The sequence below is a fragment of the Protopterus annectens genome, chromosome 1.part2 (assembly GCF_019279795.1).
Source record: "Protopterus annectens isolate FY-2018-M chromosome 1.part2, PAN1.0, whole genome shotgun sequence".
Lineage (NCBI taxonomy): Eukaryota > Metazoa > Chordata > Ceratodontiformes > Protopteridae > Protopterus > Protopterus annectens.
In genome coordinates, this window is record NC_056727.1 from 692608695 (window position 1) to 692631951 (window position 23257).

At 42.8% G+C, this 23257-nt stretch overlaps 1 protein-coding gene across 8 annotated transcripts in view; it reads left to right on the forward strand.

Moving 5' to 3' along the window:
• BIRC6 (baculoviral IAP repeat containing 6) overlaps positions 1-23257 on the forward strand; it is a 4524268-nt gene that overhangs the window by 3382273 nt on the left and 1118738 nt on the right. The window lies entirely within an intron of this gene.

Here is a 23257-nt window from a genome sequence, read left to right on the forward strand (position 1 = left end):
GAAAGTGTTTTTTCTGACATTAGTGACTTTTTCTCAAGAAGCACTTTACCCAGGACTGGTTTGTTTTTTCATTAAGTACTACATTGGGGAATCTTTTCTATTGTTATTTGCTAGTGAGAGGTGTCTAGGGAATCTTTTACATTTACCAGGACATGCCTTGTGCACATGTAAAAAGCTTTTGCAACTGCAGGCATCAGATCCTGTATAAGGCTTTCCATTTTAAGGATCTTTTTTTCCTTAGGACAGTCACACCTCATGGCAGGCTTCTAGATTTGTATAGGTTGCATCTGGAAAATCTGTAGAAGTAGAGAACCACATCCCCATGTCTGGCTAATGCAGAAAAAGCTAGATACCCTTATGTGGGCTTTAGAGTCACAGCAGCTGTCCACTACCACAGGAACCCCTTTTTTCCCAAAAACTCGTAGGAAGACTGCTACAAAGAAACCTAGGGTGAAAGGACTATAAAGAAAAGTATGCTCTGGGAGTTGAAGACTGCTTCATTAATATGGGATATGCTTTTGAGTATGCTTTAATTAGTGTGATGGTTTCCTGACACCTGGACTTGATGTCTGTTTCACATGTTAACCTGTTTGGGGGATAGATTGGACAGCTGTTTCCAGAATGTCCTTCCAGGCCGTGTACCACTTTGTATGTATAGCATAAGTGGATGCCACTGGTCATTTATTTCCTTAAGGAAGTGCTGCATCACCATCCTCTTCTAAAGAGCCTTTCCCATTTGCGTAAGTTATAGTAGACAGGCTTGCCCATCCACTGTTTGAGAATGCTAGCTCAGCACCATTGAAGTTCATTTCTTAGAATTCTTTCCTCATAACCATTACACCAGACCATGGGGTTTGGTGTAATGTTTACGGTGTTTACCTCACAAAGTACTGAGTTTGATTGTCTCCTTTGAAATGGAAATTGGCTAGGGCTTAAAATAACCCACAAAGACATCTAGTCTAGTATTTGCGTATCAATCTCCACATGTTGCATTTCAGAACTTCAACCATCCAAGCATTCATTGGTGGCATAATCCATCCGGTCATCAAGGTCAGTGAGCAGTATTAAAACTTCTGAGTTGGAGCAGTTGATGAGGTCCTTTTTGCGGAGGTAGATGTAGTTAGGCCTTATCCTTTTGGTAATGGTTCCAGTACCAGGATTCTTGGATACATCCTTTTGTCTTTCTCCTTTGGCCCCTTCAGATCCAAGGTATTTGTGATCGGCTGCTTTTCCACCATCCAGGTCTAGTCCGATGCTTGGCCATCTTCATGTCCAAAGATTTGGCCATCTTTGGTTCTGAATCATTCCCTGGTCACTTTGACTCCAACTTTTTCAGATGTGTCAGGACGTTGGAGACTTACTGTTGAAGCTGGGGTATCCTGGTCAGGGTCAACTCTCCGTGCTTCAGGATCATGCCTTCTACAAAGGGCTTTGGCTTTGGACACCTCAGCTCCAGTCTCAACATTGAGTGTGTGTGTTGCTCCTTTGTGATCAGGGTTGTCGCTGGTAACCTCAGGTGCTGGGACCCTTGGCCCCAAGAGGCCAGCTTCTTCCTCTGCCTTTGATGTTACGGAGAGGGTGTTCCCCTCTCAGGATAAGGGTCTAGTTTCTCCAGCTGGTGTGCCTTCACCTTCCTCATTGTTCCCTACGACCAGTAATCAGTCTGCTTGTGGTCAACCTTTGTCGGTGGACCTCCATCCTGCACCTGTAGTAGGGCTTCCTGACTCTTCCCCTTCCTACCTGGCTTTGTCTGAGTGGGAGGTTTTGGGGAAGAGGAAGTGAAAGAGGAAACACTTGGACTCCCTGGAGGAGTCCCTTATTGAGGATACTGACTTTGAGGAAGGAGTGTGTTCCCCTGAGTGTCTGTGGGATGACTCCTCTTTTGGTAACTTACTAGAGCTGCCTTACCATTATGGAGGCTAGGCCACTGAATCTGCCTCACTGGAGGAGTCAGTATTTTTGGAGGCCATCAGCATAGGCCCATCCACACCTTCAGTTGTTCTCCATCTGAACACTGTTATTGACCTAGTTTTCAACATGGCGTGGTAGGAATCCAACACCATGGAGCCTATCCCTAAGAAGCCAGATAAGATTCTCGCCTCCCCAAGAACTGGCCACATTGGAGTAAGGGTCCAGCTGTCGATGCTATTGTTGTGGTGTATGCCACCAAGGAGGATATTTTTGAGGAGAGCTCTTCGATCCGTTCCCCCTTCAACAAGGAGTCCTAGGCTGTGGATCATTTAGAGAAGCATTACTATACCTTAGTCACTTTTGCACTGAGAGCTCTTAATTCTCTATCACATTTGACAAGACCTGAATAAGATTTGGAGTCTGAAGTGTCAAGAAATCTCACTATACAGCAGTCTATGGAGATGTAGAAAACACTGGTAACTTAGCTGTCCACCCCGCTTTCCATCGCTAATATTTCTGAGGCTTCTCTCAAAAGTGTCCAGTGGAGTATGTTGAGGGCCTTGCTCCAATATTGCCTTGTGGCGCCATGCTTGGATGCATTTATGTAACTTTGCAGTATTGCTTCAAGGCTTTCCTTGTAAATGCACCTTTTGTTGGCTTTTCTATGTTGGAGCCGAAGGTTAAGTGTACTCTGACAAGGAGTGAGCAAGTCAGGAAGACACTGTCTGCCTTTGGAGTCCGCTTTACCAAACCTCATTGAACCTTTTTAGTGAATCAGAAGTGGGACTAAGTGGCTCTTCTACAGAAAGTTGCAGCAGTCTTCTCAATATGCTCCTTCAGTAGGTTCCTCCTGAGGATGAGGGCGAAATTATAATGGGTGCCATCAGCAGGGCAGTAGTTGTTCACATAATCAGGGTTTCCACGAGGCTGTCTCCATGCCCTTTCAATGACCCTTAAGGGTTATTGGACTGTTGTACTCTGGAGGAAGTCTGGAGTTGTTTGGCTTACACCCAAAAGCTTGGGATGCCATCACCTCAGAAGAATGGGTGTTGTCATGTCCAGTGGTTAATACATTCCCTTTTCAGTTTTCAAACTCTTGTCAGAAATATATCCCAGCTCTTCCACCCTGTTAAAGACTGAATGCAGCTGCAGAGGTTCACAAGCTGCTTGCAGATTGAGTCATCCAGGAGGTCCCAGCAGACCAGCAAGGATTCTGGGTCTATTCCTAGTACTGTTTAGTACCAAAAAAGACCAAGAACCTCAGGACAGTTTTGGTTTTAAACAGTTTAAATTAGTTCATGAAAAAACAAGTTCTGGATGGTCATAGTGCAGTCCATCTTAACTTTTATGAGGAAGAATGATTGGATGTGCTCGATAGACCTCAAGGATGCCTACCATAATATCAAGATAGGCTTTCCAGGAGATTTGTGCACTTCTGGCTAAGGGCCTTGTCGTTTGGTCTTATCACAGCCCCCCCTCAAGATTTCCAAGGTGTTCTTCAAGGGTATTTTTTGTTATGTCCCCCAATTTGGAATCCAGTTCCCCCCTGAGATTTGCCTTTTCTGTTGCAAGTCCTTGCACCCCCTTCATTTGAACCTGCAGCTACTTCTGACTTAAAGCTCTTACCATGAAAAACTGTTTTTTAGTAGTAAATTCTGCCAGAAGGATTTTAGAGTTGCAGGCTGTTGATTCTTCACATCCTTATCTGGTGTTCTATAAAGACAGTGTTTCTCCTCCTATGAACCGTTATTCTAGGAAGCTACATTTGCCAAAAAAGGAGAATACGTTTTGCATTATTTGGATGTACATAGGTAGCCAAGTTTTTTATTTGAACTGTACCAAATCTTTCAGAAAATCTAGTCAGTTATTTTTCTCCTTTTCAAAATACAGGCTGGGCTCACTTGTGTCTAAAGTGACTTCATCAAAGTGGGTGTCAAAATGTGTTTTGCTTGCATATTCTTTGAAAAGCAAGACCCTTTCACACAAGGGAGTACAATACTCCTTTCTGCATGTACCTAACCAGGCAGTTACACCAACTGGAGTAGCCCCTGTGGTTTCTCACTTAAAAATACAAAAAGTAAGACAAGTGTCTTATACAGACTGACTGAATGCCTTATCCCTTTACTCTATCTTGTATTGTTTATTGAGAGGTGACTTATGCCTGACCTTCAAGGCATTCTCTGATCCAGCCCTGATGAAAATGTTGTTACACATTCTATGGACTTGAACCTTAATTGTGAGTCTTAACAGAACTTGCTGGAGAAAGAGACTTGTGTCCCAAAGACTACCTTGTCTGTGGAATAAACTTCCCATCTTCATAAAGCAAACCCCCCCTACCTTACTCTCTTCAAAAGAATTTGGATAAATGGACAGGGAACTGTAAATTCACTTCTGGGGTACTGCCCGTGGCCCATATGGACAGAGGCAGTCTGCAAAATGACTCAGGACTCCCACTACCCTGATACTACCCCATCCCATATCTGGGAATTTAGATGCAATATTATATCCTGGGAGATTATTGGCTAGGCTTGTAAAGGCTCTTATGCCATTAGCCTAATAATCACCAATGAAAAAGCCTAAGGGTCATTCGACAAGGGCTGTGGCTACTTCTGCAGCTTTCTTTTTCTAGGGTATCAGTGGATGAACTTTTGCGTGTCATTATAAGCTGGATATTCAGTGTAGACCCAGGGATTACTTTGGCACCACTGTGTTGCAAAATATCCTTCCTTAATTCCTCCCGAGGAATTTTTTTCTGGCTGGGGACTCTGCCACACAAGTTGAAGCCAGATAGAGCAGACATCATCACTTACGAAAGTTATGTAATTACCGTAACAATAGATCCCTGTTGCCTGTCAACATTTTTCACTGAGAATATTGTCATTGTGCAGTGTAAGCAAGTTTAACATGAAGATCCTTGTTCTGTATTAACTTTAACTAGTCAAATATGTGCCTGCCATGTGCTGGAAAGTGGCTGTGACATTCCCCGCAGAAAGGAAGTCCTTGCAATCTAAGGATCACTTAATAAGTTGGCCATTGTCCTTTTTCTTGCCAGTACATTTGTATGCTAGTTATTTAGTCTCCTGAGCTTCCTGATTTCTGCATTTAGTAAATTAAAAACTGTTCTACTTTGTGCCTTCTTATTAATTCCTCTGTACCAACCTGACCTGAGTGTAGGAAGCCTGTTACCCTACCCTCATTTCCCACCCTCCCCTCTTACTCTAAACTTCACACACAAACATTTCACCTGTGACACCCGCTCCCTAACTCTTGCTGAACAACTTTACTATTATCATGCAAACACTCCTGTTTCTATTTTCCTGTTTCCCAACTTCAATCTAACATTTAGCATCATTTTCAGCAACCTTTTTCCCCTCCTGTACTACTTTGCACTATATCCAGTCATACTTAGACACCTCCCCAACAGTATATGTTGTTCTACATTTTATCTTCTACTTTCCCCAAGTAAACCATCACTACTTCCTATCTTATCTACATCATCATACTCTGTCCTTTCAAACCCTTCTATTTTTTTACATTTTAGAAACATAAGAGAAATTAGCAAGGCAGCCTAAATATTTTCTTTCACCGAAAATACTTCCTACATACCTTCTACCAGTTTTCAGCCTCCACCACCAGTAAATATCCTACACCTGTGTAACTTCTTGATTCCTACTTCCCCACTACCTGCCATCAATAAAATACAGATCTTGTTATTTAAACTTGCTACTCCTCAGCTTATCCTCCATTCTTTTCCTGTTACTGAGCCATCCTATCATGACTCAGTAATAACTCTCAACATCTCTCCAATTCTTTTCCAACCACCTATCCATACTTGCTCCCTAAACTGTCCATACTTTCCACCAAAACTATTTAATGGTGCTCCTCACTTTTATCCCAAATATAGACTGATTAACTCAGTTTTCAAGTCAAATCAAAATAAATTGAAATGGAAAAATACTCTCCAAAAAAAAAAAATTAGTAGTACTCCAATATACTAAAATCCTCCTAAGGGAGACATTCACCTTATTCTGACCCCACCTATTACAACCAACATCAAGACAATTCTACTTACACACACTACGTCTAACCCCACAGTGGTCAACCCCTCACCCCAATAATGTAACGTTTGCTGCCATAAATATTAGAAGCATAAGAAGTAAAACTACTGAACTACATGCCTGGATTACCTAACACAAGCCTGATATACTCACTATTACTGAAACCTGGCTTAAAAGAAACTGAAACTACACCCTCCTGCTATATCATCTATAAAGACATGTAAAAAGGAAAAGTAGTGGTAGTGCTTTAACATTTCCCAACAGTTACCATATTTCTACCCACAACAAATCAATACCAGAATCCAGTTCAGCAGAGCTTCTTATTATTTTTCTGAAAATAAATAAATATGTATTAGTTATTCTGGGAGATATCCTGTTGTGGATATTGATAACAATTCCACAAGAAAATAAAACTACTACTAGGTGATGTCAATATCAGTTGGTTGGACATAACCTCTAACTCCTTTATATCTAACATGAACTTATACAGTTTCACACAAATAATTAATAGCCTCACACATTATAGGAAGACATCAAATTCCTTATTAGACTGGATCCTAGCATCAGACCATAGCTACAGTTTTAGACTCCTGTGTCATCCAGTATATAAAACCAGACATCTCACACATCCTCTTAAGCAGCATGTTTGTAAAACTCCACTGAACCTGTCACAAGTTTAACCTAGAACTATTCGTTACTGCTCTACCATCTGTTAATTGGAACATCCTAAAAATCCTCCCTTTAGATAATGCTGTAAATTAATTAATTACCACTTTCTTAAATATCCTAAATAGCCTTTGCATCTCCTAGAAAAAAAGAGATTAAAACAAGTAATCCAGTTTGGTCATCCAAAACAGTAGAATGCTAATGCAGGATAGAGAAAAAGCATGGAAAGAATGGTAGAAATATGCACCACAATATTTCAAAAACCTCAGAATGTTCTACAGCCATGCCAAAAAGCAAATAAAGGCAAAAAATGTAGTATAACAATTTTCAGAACAATAGTAAACACAACCCTAAAATAGTCCGGTCATCTATTAGAGAAATCTTATGTCACAGCCAAAAAGTCAACCCTAATTCTTCTCCCGGTAATTCACCATACTGCAATAGAATTCCACTCTTGTTTCATAGGTAGTATAGTGTCCCCAGCCAAGGATTCCCTGATATCTAATCCCAGTCCTGTCCAATAGACAAATATCAACACATCCACTTTTACCTTCAAACCTGTACCCCCTTCCTGTTTACAACTACTCTTAAATTCAAACTGTACTTCACTTTAGCGGATGATCTTCTGAGCAAGTACCTTAAAGTAGCTACCAACAGAATTTGCCTATACTTTGTCAATATCCTTCTATTCTCATGTTGCAGTATTCCAAACCCTTGGGTTATCTTCTCTTGCTACCCCGAACCTCCGGACAGTATAAAAAGCTTCTAGTCACTGCAAGATATGTGGGACATCTGACTTTGGCTAAGGGAACGTGAGCAATAAAATTGACATCTGCATTTACCATACCTCAGAACTTCTCTGCCACCAGTCGAATGTCAGCTGTTCCTGCCGTACTAGCCTTCGGATTGTCTTTTTCAAAGATAAGTGCCCCATTGGGGACGTTTTGTACTTTTTGGGTCACTGCATGCCTGTTTAGGTTCATGTCATCCAGGAAGGGAAAGTGTAAATACAGTCATCAGATCCCCCATAAAGGACACCCACAAGATTTGTCTTTTCTGTTTAGGGCCTGCACACGACCACAAGACCTGCACAATCTGTTGTGCCTTCATCCCTAAGACCCAACACAGCCATCTGCATGCTCTCAACATTTATTTGGAGAATCGGCATCTTAAACGCTTAGCATTAGCTTTGGAGGGGCTGTCTGGTTAGCCTATCAAGCTACCTAAGAAAAAGGCCAAAGTTGCTAGGCATGAATCTGTTGCTGCACCTTCTCCACCTGACATCCCTCCTGTGGCCAGCGTGACCCTGGAGGAACATTTGGAAACCACCGATATGGGTATAGCGTATACCACTGGGGAAGCCGCAGAACCCAGAGTGGAAGGCACATCCATGGAGGTATTGCAGACGTCAGCTATCGACAATGAGAGGGAACCTTGGCTTGTACCGGCCATCCAGACGGATCCTTCCACTGATAGAGAACCTGGTGTCCTTAGGCCCACCTTGGGTCCTACACTCTCTAAGCCTTCACTGAAAAGAAAACAAGTCAAAACATGTTTCTTCTCTTGCAGAGAGCCAGACAGACTGCAGGCCATTTCTCAGAGCCTCTTCAATTCTTTCATGGCTCTTAGACCTGCTACACCCCCATCCTCCCTGATGGATCCCCCCTTAGAACTTGAGGCTCAAGATATTCCTCCACCTGAGGCTAAGGGTTCCTCTGACTGCTCTTCAGATGACTGTCTGTCTTCTGTGTCTCAGTTGCCATATCCTCTTGGTTATGCCTCCCCAGAGGAAAATTCTGCTGAGACAGACTCTCCAGGTGTGTACCTCACCTTTTGGGGGGGGGGGGGCATTTCTAAAATGAGAGAGTTCTTTAATTGGGATTCCACTGAGATGTCAGAAGTGCAAAAAAGCTGTTACGAACTTCTGTAAATGGATACCCCTTCTCTTTCAGGTATCCCTGCAGTCTTGCCAGCATTTTTGGATGCTTTTAATGCAGTCTCTGTGAACCCAGATTCACAGCTCCCTGTCCCTCCAAGGCCTGACAGATTTTATAAGATCCCTGAGGGGGCCAAATTTCTTATTAAATGCCGTTTTGCAGACCCTAGCACTGTATCAGCTTTAGCTGATAAGCCTTCTAAACTGTTTCCCTCCACCTTAGTTCTCCCTACAGATAAGGGCGGTAAGGCCATGGAGCACCTTGGGAAAAAGGTTTATACCTCAGCTACCGTGACATTCAGGGCAGAAAATTACCACACTCGTATATCAAAATATGCCCTAGCCCTGTTAGTCCAGGCCACTAAGCTTTTGTTTGAGATCTCTGACTCTCCTGCCAAGGCACAGGTATCCAGCCTCCTCAGGTCATAAGGCATTCTATTAGATGCCGATGAAGCTTCTGCCAGATCTGCTGCATCTGCCTCTGTCCTGAGAAGATATTGCTGGTTAAGGTTACAACTCTTGCAGGATGACATTAGGGAAAAACTATTGGATGTGCCTCTGGATAATTCTGCCTTATTTGGGACAAAGGTGGCTGAGTTATTCAAAACTTTCTACAACAGAAGGGGACGGAGTTACAGGACCTGAAGCACCTGTTTGTTTCTTCTGTCCCCAGATTCCACAGGAATTAACCCACCAAAACACAATTTATAAGAAAACATTCTGCCCCTCCACCTCTTTCCAGGTGTCCAAGTCTGGGAGCTTGTGATCCAGCAGGGGGTCACTCTGCAGGCAGTATATACCCCTTCACATCAGAATGCCCAGACAGACACCTTGGGCAAGCCCATGTCACAGTCCCATGAATGGATGCCCCACAGGGATGTGTTCTTGAACATTATCCACAAATGGGGTACACTTCATGTAGATCTGTTTGCTTCCCCTCTGAATAGACCACTTCCATTATTTTGCACCAGGCTACACAGTCCCTTGGCAAGGGCAATAGACTCCTTTTCAATCAACTGGAAGGAGATGTTTCTATATGCATCCTTCTCCCTTCTCACTTCTTCAGAAAGTCCTCCTGAAAATCCAGCAGTACAAACCAGAAATCTTGTTGATGACTTCCTTTTGGCCAAGACAGTATTGTTTCCCTCTCCTCCTGCATTTAGCCAGGGGCAGTCACCACACGTTACCCCACAGATTGGACCTTCTCACACAGGACAAGGGATCCCTAATCCATCCTCACCTACAGTCTTTGAACCTTACCCTGTGGGTGATAGAATTTTGATCACTTACAGACACCTTTACAATGAGGACGTGCTCACAGTCCTGCAGGAGGCCAGGACACCTAATACCAGGAGATCTTACTTGTCTAAGTGGAAAAAGATTCTCCATCTGGTGTCTACAAAGGCAGTTAGACCCCTTTCAGGGCAATGTCCCCTTGGTACTGTCATACCTGTGTGAGCTATTGCAGAAAGGGTTTGTATGTTCCTCTGTTAAGGCCCACCTTGCTGCTATTTCAGCTTGTTTGTCTCTGGATCCCCCTTTGGCATCTCGATTGCCTGCAAAGTTATTCCTAAAGGAAATGCTGCATCTCAGGCCCCCCAGGAAACCTACTTCACCACCATGGGACTTGAACTATGTTTTAGAGAAGCTCATGGTGGCCCCTTTTGAACCAGCTTCTAAGGCCTCTCTGAAACACTGCACTTGGAAAACTGTAATCCTGGTAGCCTTGACATCAGCCAGAAGAGTGAAAGAACTTCAGGCACTCATGGTTATTCCCCTTTTCTCACCTTCCACAAGGACAGAGCAACTGTTAAGACAAATTCTTCCTTCATGCCCATAGTGGTCAATGAATTATCTTTAAACTAAGCTATTCATCTCCCCACCTTCTTCTCTCATCCACAGAATGACAGTGAGAGAGTCTTACACTCCCTTGATGTTCACAGACAACTTAGATTTTACCTAGATAAGACCAAGCCTATCAGGAAATCAGACCAATTGTTTCTCCTTTCATCCCAGGGCTACGGTGAAAGCAGTGACAAAGCAGACCATTTCTGCCGGGACTTCCAGGGCAATTTTCTTCTGCTACTAATACCATGGGAAATCCTTAGGCTCTAAGATTAATGCTCATTCCACTAGTGCTATAGCTTTATCTGGAGCCTTATTTAAGGGCTGGACACTGCCTCCATTAAGAAGCAGTTACATGGACCTCTGTCCACTCCTTTACCAAACATTAGAGGTTGCACCATATTTCCAAATCTAGGGTGGGATTTGCCAAGGCAATCCTCCATGGATTCCTAGAAAACAGTTCCAAGCCCCCACCATCTTCTTCCCTTTAAGCTTTGGCACTCAAGCAAGGGGTTGGAATACTGCAATATGAGAATAGAAGGACATAGAATAGTTGTGTGAAATCTTACCATGACATTAGATGTCTTTCTCTTCCATGTTGCAGTATCCCTTCCCTCCCTTCTTCCCCCCTTCTTCACTAAGCTGTCCATTCTTGGATGGCACTGGACTAGTACAGTTATCCATAGACTGGGGCACTCAGTTCTGAGGTATGGTATGTGCAGACATCATTTTTATGGCCCACGTTCCCTTAGAAAGCATCAGACGTCCTATGTACCTCACAGTAAATTGAAGCTTTTGTATACTGGCTGGATGTTTGGCGTAGCAAGAGAGGATAACTCAGGGATCTGAAACACTGCAACATGGAAGAGAAGGACATCTATGGTTATGATAAGATTTTACATAACTATTTTATACTTATAAATAGGTAAATCCAGGAATAACACATTCTCTTGTCTGTGGAAACAAACTACACATTATTCCTCTACACAAAGGTGGAAATTCAGTAGACGTCATTAACTTTAGACCTATCGCAGTCTTATTCCCCCCTCCAAAATACTTAAAAAAAATTTCAATTGCTAAATTATTTCCTGTAGAAAGGGCTCGTATCTCCCACACAGCACTGCTTCCATCCCTCCCATAGTACTAACACTGCACTGCACTTCCAACCTTATAGATACTGTCAATAAAGCCAGAAATTCTAGAATTTTTTGAAGCCACACAGTTGGAACAAACGTCTACTTCAAGTGTCCTCACCAGGTCTGTCATAGCCCACGGTATTGTTCATGACCTACTTTTCCAATAGGTATCAGTCAGTAAAATGGCACTTCGCCCTGTTTCCATACCTCACAGTCATTGCATTGTTGGTATACCATGCGGATCTATCTTTAGTTCCTTCCTCTTCAACATTCTCACCAGTACCCTCCACATATCCACACAACAGACCTCCCTAATACAATGCAAAGTGCAGATAACTCCACATTCATATGCACATCTGACAACCTGGCACATCTCAAAAAATTACTCTGGTAGCTTTAGCAGCCACTGAAACATGGCGTTTTAACTTACAACTGGTGCTCAACCTTAAAAAAAAAAACACTACTATTTTTTCCCCATATCCCTTTCTCATAAAAAATAAAAAATTAAAATCCTCTTTCTTAATAATACAACCATCCAATGTCACTTTTCATAGCAAATTATTAAGAATGACACTAGATGATGTTAAATTTGACCTGCATATACAAAATTGCATTAAAAAAGTCACCAAAAACTAGGGATGCTTACTGAGCCAAAAACTTTCCCACCAACACAATTAAAACTACATGTGCCACAACTTTCCTCATCCCCTCACTACTTTATGGTGCTTTACATCCTTACTAATCTCAAGGCATCACGAAAAGGAAAACTTGAACAATACTATAATAGTGTTTTAAATTTCAACAAATACCCCTTTCAGAACCTCCCACTGTATAGCACTAAAAAGCCTAAATTTGTTTAGAACTATCCCAACAACTAACATGTACATAGTGTCTTACTATCTGTAAAATTATCCAGCAACCATCTGCTTATCCAGCATGAAATATCGTTCTACACAATTATGTTTCCACTGGGTCATTACGATCCAATGACCAAAAACTCCTCTGTCCACAAACCTGTCAAATCTGTGGGGCATGTTCTGTACTTGTACTATGCTGCTATGGCCTGGAACTCCCTAACTGTATCCATCAGGTCAGTACTCTCCCTTCCAGTCTTTAAAACCATTTTGAAAAAAAAAAAGACTAAAAAATAAGTGAAGCATTGATCTGGTATTCCAGTCTGCAGCCTCAAAAGTCTAAAAGACAAAGTAAAAGATTAGGAATAAGGATAACTGTTAAGAATGTTGGATCCTGGCCACAGCTAACTTAACAAAAGTAAAAAAAGTCCTCTTTCCACAGGAAAAATATCAGTCCGGTTAAGGGGTTAAGCTGATATTTGTTCAACGATGAATGAACATTCTTCAGTCCAGTTAAAATTTTAAGCAGATTTTTATTCAAGGATAGATAAGTGTTCTTGTCTGATACAAGAACTAGAAAATCACACCAGAGAAGAATGATCATCCATCATTGAATGAAGATCTGCTTAAACCCTTAAATGGACTGATTTTTCCCCTCTGGAAAGAGGACTTTATTTTTATTTTTGCTAACTTTTGCCAAGTTAGCTGTGGCCAGGATCTGACATTCTGAACAGCTATCCTTATTCCTAATCTTTTAAAACCATTCTGAAAGACTTACTAGCCAATCTTTTCTTGCTCAACCCCAGGATAAACTATATCCCTAAATATGAACAAGTACCAGTTCATACCTTACACTCCCTTCTTAACTCACTCCCTTAATGTATTTTTTCTTCATTGAATCTCTATCTAAATATGCAATAACCCTGTTTTTTCTGCAACTTCATATTGTAGCTCCTGTTTGCATCATACAAACTTGCTTTTAATTTCTCTAAACTGGCTAAAGTTTCTTTAAATATTAAATCATTGTCATATAAGTTTTATCTGATCTTAACTAATGTTTTCATTTTTTGTCTAATTTGGTATAATTATTTAAACTAGATGTTTTTGTATTATTTTTAGAGATTGTGAAATTATTATTAAAATGTTTAACATTTTGAAGTTTTTTTCCCCTGGGCCTCTGCTGAAAATGGGCACTTACCCATTTGGGCTTTCCTTGTAATCGAATGTCAATAAAGAAATTAATTCATTTATTAATGTATTCAAGAATGAAGGGCTAGCCTTCAGATAACTGCCACCTACCTGGACATTAGCCACAGATCTTTCAGATACAAGGGTGTTGGAGTCAGGTGGAGCAGAAGAGGCACACCACTGGCAGTTATTCAGGCTGTCAGGAAGTTTGAGGCATTGTGGAAGCCACTGTCTTGCATGTTATCACAGGCAGTACAACAGTCACTTAGTGTATATTAAGCATGAGGCACAGAGTGCTATCTTCTCTGTAAACCAGCCACACAGGCTTGGGAGGAAGCTCAAGTAGTGTACTTGTCACTCGGAGCTTCCTACATAACCCAGTCTGGAAAATTCTCCGATAGACAATTTGAGCAGAGCAACAGCAGATTCTTTCTATTCCTATGTTGCAGTATTATTAACCTTAGGGATTCCCCGCCTAGGCAATGTGAACATCAGGCCAGTATACAAATGACTTTTGGTACTGCATGGTACTTGCAACATTGCACGTAGCAAGACAGTAATGTGGGCCATAAAGGTGATGTTGGCACATACCATTCCTCAGAACATCTCTGCCTCCAATCTGGACGACAGCTTCTACCGTTTGTCTGATCGCCAAATGTTTACTGCTTTCAGATAAGTGACTTGTTGGGGAAAATTCTTTGTTCTTTTTTTGCTGCTGCATGTCTTTGAGATTGATGTCATCTAGGAAAGGTAAGTACAGATATGGATGTCAGATTCCACACAAAAACAGCCACAGTCAGTGTTTGTTTTGTCTAGGGTCCAAGCACAATTGCAAGTCTTGTGTGATTTGCCAGGCATTTGTCCCAAAGACCCTTCATAGTCATTTGTCGACTCTGAATATTTACCTCAAGAACCAACATCTGAAAAGGTTAGCTTTTGTTATTGAGGGTACTATGGGTCTGTCCATTGAGTCACTGAGGCCCAAATCTTCGGCTGCACCTCTAGAATTTGACGTTCCTCTTGAGGCCAGTGAAGGCCCGGAGGCCTGTTTGATCCCTGGTTCCCAACCTGTAGTGGGTACCATTTCGAAAGCCGTTAAGGAGGGTGCCACTAGCATGTCCACAGAAGCAATGCAGATGTCTGTTCAGGGCAATAAGAGGGAATCTCGGGCCGCTATCTTGGACATCCCGAGCAATGTTCCTTTAGCTTCTCCAGCTCCTCCATCTCTAGCAATCTCTGCCATATGTCTGCTTTTTCTTCACAACCTAGGGTGGATCTTCCTGGTAAAAAGAAGCATGAGCAGAAACATATTTACTCTTCTCAGGATCCTTCTCCTGATTGACAGGCCTTCTCTCAGGGAATCTTGAATGTCTTCCTGACTTTAAATCCATCCTTAGGCCTTTCATGCATTTCTGTTCCTTCCCCCACTCCCAGGAGATCAGTGGAGGAACAGCAGACCTCTGGTGAAGAAAGATTCTTCATCTTCATCTGCTGAATCCTTGATCTACACATCCCAAATAGTCTCCTATGGGTTATGCTTCCCTTTAATTAGATTCTAACAGTGGTGATTTTCCTGAGGAAGATTTGTCCTTTGGAGAGAAAATTTTCCAGTTTGAGAGATCACTTCAAATGGGAAAGTAGTCAAATATCAGAAGTTAAAAAAAGATATTATGATCACCTCTGGCCAATGTAACAAGTACAACAAATGCCCAGGTATGAGCCAGAAAGATTTTAATAAAGCAAATCTGTCAGTAGCACCAAAAACAGCACCCTAGCGCCTCAGCTTCACATAAGCCTTCAAGGAGGCTTATGTGAAGCCGAGGCGCTAGGATGCTGTTTTTGGTGCTACTGACAGATTTGTTTTATTAAGGTATTATGACCTGTTGCAGATGGATTCTCCTCCCTCGGCTATCCCTGCTGTTCTGCTTGCTTTTATGGATGCCTTTCTCTCAGTGTCAGAGTCCAGATTCTCATCCCCCTGCCCCAAAAAGTCCAAACCCCAGCAAACCCCCTACCCAAAAACCCACCTTTGAAGACAGGTCAGGTAGTTTGTGACTACCTGGCAAATCTCAAACATATCTTTTTCTCTGTGCCTGTCTTCTTCTCGTCCCTCTTGGACAAGTATCTTCTCCGACCAGAGGGTCCTTTTCATTATCCAAAACTGCTATTACATGGTGTGGAAATCTGTCCCTCCTTTCATAGGCATTCCACCCCCCCCAGGTAAGAAGTTCCTCCACTACAAAAAGGAAGAGGGTTTTACTTAAGAATGCTCCTAGTTCCCAGAAAAGAGGGTCCTTTGAGACCAGTTCTAGACTTCTCACATGTCAACCTTTTCCTCAAAGTACCAACCTTTTGTATGCTGTCTCTGCAAACTCTTTTACCTCTCCTGCTCCCTCAGGCCTTTCTTGTCACTCTGGACCTCAAGGATGCATACCTGCATATCCCCATTCATCCGCAATGCAGGAAGTTTTTATGCTTTTCTGTTGCTTTCTCTCATTTTCAGTGTTGTGCTTTGCCCTTTGGACTCTCCACGGCACCATGGGTATTCACAAAATGCTTAGCTCTTGTCATTGCCTGCTGCAGGCTCCAAGGAATACTGATTTATCCTTATCTGGAAGACCTGCTAATGCAAGCAGCCCACCCAGACATTCTAAAAGAAAACCTAGCCTTCACTATTTCCCTGCTCCAAGGCCTGGGGTTCACCATAGACTCCAGCAAGTCCTCTTTCAGTCCTTCCCAGGATCAGATTTTCCTAGTATGCAGACTAAGAACAGATCAGATGACTGCTTTCATCCCTCAAAAAGTAGAAACTCGACTCAACTACTTCCACAATCTACTCCCCTTAACTTCCATCTCTGCCAGGGAGTACTTGTCTATACTAAGGCTCAGAGCTTCACTCATTCCCATGCTTCCCTAAGCCACACACACACGTGGAAAATCCAGTGGTTTCTAAAAACACTTTGGAGCCAGCATGCTCATCCCCTGGAATTTATACTCCCAATTATCCCTTGTGTAAAGAAAGAAATTAAATGGTGGGTTCAACAGATTCATCTGAACCCAGGACTTCCATTTCAACAGTCAACCCCACTTCAGGGACTCTATACAGATACCTTAGATGTGGGGTGGGGAGCAACTCTGGGTCGACTAAAAGTCTAGGGTCTTTGGTCTCCCTCAATCAGGAAGCAACATATCAGTGTAAAAGAAATGAGGGCTTTGATCCTGGCCCTTCAAGCATTTCTCTTCTCCCTACTCCCAGGACCCCTGAAGATATTCACAGACAGCACTACAGTTCTAATGGGGGCACCAAGTCATACCTGCTTTGCAGGTTGGCCCTTCAAGCCTGGGAGCTTTCCCCTCAAGTGAAGGTTTCGTTGCAAGCAGTTTGTATTCCTTTGGTTCAAAATGTGATAGCAGACACACTCAGCAGGTCCATGACACAAGCCCACAAATGGATGCTTCACAGGGATGTGTTTCTGGATATTTTCCACTGGTGGGGTTCTCCTCAAATAGACCTGTTTGCCTCCCCCGTGAACAGACAACTTTCAAAGTTTTGTGCCAAAGTTCTAGGCTCTCTGGTATGAAAGGTGACTCCCTATACTTCTCATGGAAGGAGATGTTTCATTATGAATTCTCCCCCTTCCCACTCATCCAAAAGGTCCTACTGAAAATACAAAACGGACACGCCAAAAATCTTGCTGGTGACTCTTGGCCAAGACAGCACTGGTTCCCTCTTCTTCTGTATTTAGCCAAGGGCAGTCATCACAAGTTACCCCAATGGTGGATCTTCTCACACAAGACAAGGGATCGCTTATCCATCTATATCTGACTTCCCTGAATCTAACTTTGTGAGTGATAGGCTTTTGATCCTTTCTGACACCTTTTTTCTGAGGACATGCTTCTAGTCCTGCAGGAGGCCAGGAAACCCAACACTAAGAGATCCTAGTTATCCAAATGGAAGAGGTTCTCCATCTGGCATCTAAAGAAAAAAAACTATATCCATTTTCAGTGGATATTCCAGTGGTTCTTTCCTATTTGTGTGAGCTGTTTAATAGGTTCATAGGTAGGTGCTAGGCTGTCTGCCCGAAGGCATTTATAAGCCTAGCCAGAATGTGTTGGCTTTCGCAGCCCCCTTAGACTAGTTCCCTGTGCCTCTGTCCAACAGAGCCACTGAAGTGATCCCCGAGGTAAACTTTGTTTCCTATCCACTCGTCAAGGTTTCTTTTGAAGAGTTTTAGTGAGGAGCTCTGCCTAATATAGATTGGGATCTTGTTCCAAAGCATGGGAAGTCTCTGGGGCAGGAATCTATCCCTCCAGCATGTCCTATTTATTGTTGTGGTGAGGTTTAGATCCCTAGAGCATGTGGCTCGAGAAGATAAGGTTTTCTTTAGGTGGAGCATGTCCATCAATTCTGGGTTGGACATGGCCTTGTATGTCAGAGATCACCTCTGAGTAGGCGGTATGCAACCGAGTACAACTGGAGTTTCTTCAATCAAGCTGCATAGAGCATCTGTTTGAGGCCATTGATCCTCTTAGTGAGGTACTTCTGTGGTCTTTCCAGCTGTTGCAGGTGTCTTGTAAGGTACATCCCAAATGGGGGATTGTACTCTAAGATGGGTCTGATGAGTGATGAGTAGAGGGGCACAATGACCTCTTTTGATCTGGATGCGAACCCTTTTGTGATTAGGTAGGCCATGTAGAAGGATTTTCTAACCACTTTGGCAATGTGATTATCAAAGGTGAGATTACTATCTACTTGGGTCCCCAGATCCCTTATTACGTTTTCCGTATTTAGGGGACTACCACCTATGTGGTAGTTTGTGGGTACTTTGTTTTTTTCCAAAGGGGATGACTATGCAATTTTTGGCATTTAGCTTGAGGCCATGATTTTGACAGCATGTATCCGTCTCAGTGAGACCCTTTTGGAGGATGTCTGTGTCAGCCGGAGAGTCAATTATAGCCCCTAGTTTGCAGTTGTCTGCGAACTTGGTCAGCCATAGTCCTCCTGTGCTTGCTTGTACCTCTGAGAAGTATATGCCGAACAGGAGGGGTCCTAGGACTGAGCCCTGGGGAATGCCACTTGTAACCGGTTTAGAGTCTGACCTAGCTCCCGCAACTCTCACCATGTGGGTTCTGTCTTTGAGCCAGTTGGCAACCCATCTTGTGACGTAGGGGTTTATGTTCAGGCTGGTGAGCTTGTCTATAATACCAGAATGGGGAATGGTGTTGAAGGCCTTAGCAAGGTCCAGGTAGGCTGTGTGTACCACCTTTCCCTCGTCTGTAGCCTTGGTAACTGTCTCAAAGAAGTCCACCAGGTTTAGGAGGCATGATCTGCCCTTGACAAAGCCAAACTGGGTAGGGTCCAGTGTTTGGAGGTTCCCAATGTCTCTGTTAATGAGTTCCATGATGATGCGCTCCATAGCCTTGCAGACCAAGCTAGTCAGGCTTATAGGGCAATAGTTCCTAGGGTCTGTTGTGGCTCCACCTTTGTGGAGCAGAATAACCGTTGCTGTGCACCACTCTATGGGTATGTAGCCTATGGAGAGGCTGAGTTTGAAAAGTGTGTTTAGGTGAGGGGTTAGTTCGTCTTTGAGCTTGTGTAGGATGCAGCCTGAGACACCGTCTGGTCCCGTTGATGCTGTGTTTTTGGCTTTGGAGAGGGCTGTTTTAACCTGAGTGTCTGTGATTTCAGGGACTCTACATTCTTCTGGTATGGTTATGGGCCCTTTTGGGGGTGAACTTTGCGCTGAACCTGTCTGCCAGGATGTTGGTGATATTGGTCATTTCAGTGTATTTTGTGCCATTCTGCACTAACTCTGAGCAGATCTGAGCATTGCCACTTAGATTCTTGACATAGCTAAAGAATGCCTTGTGGTTATCTTTGTGGAGTCCTTGGCAATTTTTCTTTCAAAGCTCGCCTTGGTTGATTTTATGAGGGATCATAGTTTCTTGCTGATACTGATCAGGGATGTCTTCCCTTCTTGGGATTTTACTTTTTTCTGTACTAGTTTCCTCCTTCTATTGTATAGCTTGTTTATGGCAGGAGTCCACCAGACTGGTTTCCTTTTCTTGGAGGAGTGAGTCTTGGTTTTGCTTGGGATGGCACGATCCATGCATTCTTGTAGCTGCCTGTAGAATGCATTAGTAAAGGATTTTGCAGCATGGACAGTGTTATCCTTCAGCATGGGGGCTTTGAAACTTTCTACCTCGGTCTTAAGTAACGTGAATTTTGCTTTTGAAAAGTTTCTCACGGTGGCTTTCTTGTCCTGGGGTGGGGGTGAAATATGGATATCCAAAGTGATTTGTTTATGGTCAGATCTAACCAGCAAGGGGTTGACCTCTGGTGTGGAACACTGTCGCCCATGTTGGTGATGATCAGGTCCAATATGTTGTCACCTCTGGTGGGAGTGTTGACCAGTTGAACCAGGGCGTCTGAGTTTATGAATTCTAGGAAAAGTTGGGCAAGGGGGTTAGTACTTTAGTAGTTCTCCCAGTTAATGTTTGGGAAATTGAAATCACCCAATATTATGGTGTTTGGTAGGACCTTTATGTTTCCCCAGTGTTTCCAGAAACATGGAATGATGGTCCTGTGACATGGTGGGCAATCTGTAGAAAGCTACCATTTGAATTCCACTTTTGCCCATTGTTAGTTGCACGTGGATGATCTCTGAAGCATCGTGCTGTGCCACTAACCTGGAGGTGTGGGTATCCTTGATGAATATGGATACGCCCCCGCCTTTTGTATTTCGGTTTGGGTTCTGTGGCCAAAATGTATGGTATGAGTTGTAGCCTGGTAGTGCCGGGGTCCTCTCTGGAGCCTTTAACCAGGTTTCTGTTACTGCACATATATCGATTTTCTCCATACTGAGAAGTGACTCGAGTGCGTGCTTTTTGAGGTTTAGACTTCTGGCATTGAGTAGCATTACCCTCAGTTTTTTGTTACTTGTGCTATTTACGGCGGTGGGTTTGTCTTTTGAGTCTTGCCTAAAAAAGGCACTATGGGGGTGGCAAGAGCCTTGGCAAGTATTCGAAAGCCTAAGGGTGACAGGTCCAAGCCGTCTCAGTGTGGCTTCTCGAGCATGTCATCCCAGGCAGACAGACACTTGATCCTCTTTTAATGACACCAGAAACTTAGCCAATTGTTGAAATCGAGAATGTTTTCTTTATACCGTGGTATCATTCTTGGTGAGGGCAGGATGCTACTCGGGGTCAGGGTCATACCAGCCTGGGCTATGGGATCAGAGAGGTCTTCCATGTCTCTTTTCATGTAGTCCAGGGAGGTATGAATCAGGTCATTCACACCAACATGGACAATGACAGAGTCATATTTGTACTTGTTCTGGAGTGACCTGAGTGCTTGTGTTATGTGGCGGATCCTGGCACCCGACAGGCAGCTAACAGTAACCTTCTCCTTATTCAGCCTAGTGAGTGGGATGTCAGTGTGCCTGACTATAAAGTCACCTATTACTAGTATGTTGGGTATGTTATTTTGCCTTAAGGGCTGTGATTGCGTGGCACACTGGTTTTGTGAAGTATGTGTTTCATGGTTTGTGTTGGGGGGTGGAGGTTGCTTGGATGTCTGCTTTGGAGGTCTCCCTTGCTTTTGCAGATTTTTATTTAGAGCCTCTGAGTATGTTTTAGTGTATTTATGTGTGTTTTTTGCCGGTGCTGGTTTAATGGATCTATGTGAGACTGGTGGTATAATGCAAGTATTTCCCTTCTCCTCTTGACTGTCTGATCCAGTCTTGGATTAAGAGAGCTTAGCTTCTAGTTTGGCTGTATAACTGCATCTCTCGTATGTATTAATGTTTGGTGGTAGGAAGAGGGGGTTGTCTGTGTACATGAGGCAGTTGTAACATTGCCTCAAAATGCCCAGATTCACCAGTTGGACTGGAGAGTACACCTGAAACTGCCCTTTGGACATGTCTGGATAGGTACAGTGAACTGTTTTACTGAATGGCTGGTAAGGTCGAATAGAGAGCCTTGTCCTACTGTACAGTACAGGAGGGTCTAGTGCTAGGGTTTATAAGTGCTTGCTTTAAGTTTTGAGCAAGTGCTGGGCTGTGAAATGAACGGCTTGAGTGCTTAAGTTGAAAGTGTGTTTAGTTCCAAGGGAAAAATTGAAGAGGAGACTTTGTGGAGCCGGGAATAGTTTTACCCTACCTAACCGGCGCAGACCGGTGCGCAAAACCAGGCAATATGGTATTTATAGCAGGGAAATGAAAGAGATAGGAATTAACCCAAAATGGCCAATAAACTACAAATTTCTGGGCTGAAACCACTTCTCCAGGGACAGATGGTCTGCTCAAAGCTCCCCTCTCTCACAGGTGAACAAAGAAACTTCCTTCTATCCAAGTAAGGTATGGGCAAACACAGAGATTTGTAACACAGCCCTGAATTCAGCACTAACTTGAAAACTGGACTATACTAGCTTAGGAAGGCGGGAAACAAGTATATATATATTTTTTTTTTTCCAGAAAATAAAGCAGATACACTCAAAAAAACAGTTTAAAAGCACAAAAAAGGATACTTATTGTTATATATCGTAGATCAAAGTTGTAGTCAATGCCCCCAGTAATAAAGGAAGAAGAAGAATAGGAAGAAACACAAATACAGTAAAAGCAGATGAATAAAGTGCAATTTCTTTTATATATATATATATATATATATATATATATATATATATATATATATATATATATTTATATATAAAACAAATAAACTGATTCAAACAAGTTACCCAATTAACCAGAAAAAAGCTCAAAACTGAGCCCTGTTCCAGCAGTCTTCAATCAGACAAGTTCCAACTGCACACCCCTGCTTACTAGGGTGCAGGGGAACCTTCCCCAAAAAAAAGATGGCCTGAATCATTGCTCAAGTTATACAAACAAAGCTAGATTCAGCTAACATTCATATAACTTAAGACAGTCAGATAACAGTCTTTTTCTGATACCACAGCAGTGTTCCCTCCTTGCTTATACTCATAGAAATGATGCTGGGCTGGAGTAGGCAGGAGAATGGAGTGCACATAGCCACCCTCTGGGTGTAACAGTGGAACAGGATAAGCTACTCCCCCCAGCTGGCCAGGTTGGTAATGTCAGCACATAAGGGGGTGGCTTATAAAATTCTGCTGGCAACAGTATGGTAGCCCCTTCTTGCTTCATCTTGTTGCATTTGCCAGGCATGCTTCTAGTCCCATTAATTTAGTACAGAATGGGGTGGGGTTACTGTGCACAAGGTACTTTCCATGTGTAGGTCACACCACAGAGATTCCAGAGTTAAGACTTAGGGAGGATGAGAGTATAGGGGGCAGGATGAAGCTGAAGTTAATGGCAACTGCTAAGAAGAGTGCTTAAAAATATAAATATGTATATCCAGCTTCCAGTCTTCTATCTTAATTTTCAGAGTAAGAAGGAGAAAACCAGAAAAACCTAGCCATGCTAGAGTTTGCACTGTGTGATTCCTTAAAACCTCTTGTATAAGAGGATTGTGGGATATATGCAAATGACCCCTTATATAACAGGTTTTAAGGAATCACACAGTGCAGACTCTAGCTTGGCTAGGTTTTACTTGTTTTTTTTTCCAGTTGGATTGGCAGTGTGTCCTGTTTACTCTTTTATAGAGTAAGAAGATGAGAATTTTCTATTTTTTGGAATTGCATAGTTA